At 72.9% G+C, this 462-nt stretch overlaps 1 long non-coding RNA gene across 1 annotated transcript in view; it reads left to right on the forward strand.

The window, feature by feature from the left end:
* Window positions 1-456, forward strand: part of LOC113942691 — a 643-nt gene extending 187 nt beyond the window's left edge. Inside the window, exons 2-3 of the long non-coding RNA XR_003526005.1 lie at window positions 134-258; window positions 301-456. This is a non-coding gene — a long non-coding RNA (uncharacterized LOC113942691). The remainder of the gene's footprint in view (window positions 1-133; window positions 259-300) is intronic.
* Window positions 457-462: the final 6 nt, after the last annotated feature.

Raw genomic sequence — 462 nt, forward strand, 5'->3', positions numbered from 1 at the left:
CCCCCCCCCTCACTGGGTGCTGCCCACGGGGGTCCCTGGGTGCCCTTTCCTGAGCTGGGGGTGGTCCCTGGGTGCCCCCAGGTGTGCCCAGGTGCCCCCAGGTGTGCCCAGGTGCCCCCTCACCTGTGCCCAGGTGCCCCCAGGTGTGACCAGGTGCCCCCTCACCTGCCCCAGGTGTTCATCTGCGGCCCCACCCCTCACTGGGTGCTGCTCACGGGGGTCCCTGGGTGCCCTGTCCCCATTCCCAGGGGTCCCTGGGTGCCCCCAGGTGTGCCCAGGTGCCCCCTCACCTGTGCCCAGGTGCCCCCAGGTGTGACCAGGTGCCCCCTCCCCTGTGCCCAGGTGTTCACCTGCGGCCCCTGCCCTCACTGGGTGCTGCTCACGGGGGTCCCTGGGTGCCCTGTCCCCATTCCCGGGGGTCCCTGGGTGCCCCCAGGTGTGCCCAGGTGCCCCCTCACCTGT

Source organism: Corapipo altera, unplaced genomic scaffold (assembly GCF_003945725.1).
Source record: "Corapipo altera isolate COAL_440 unplaced genomic scaffold, ASM394572v1 49037, whole genome shotgun sequence".
Taxonomy (NCBI): domain Eukaryota; kingdom Metazoa; phylum Chordata; class Aves; order Passeriformes; family Pipridae; genus Corapipo; species Corapipo altera.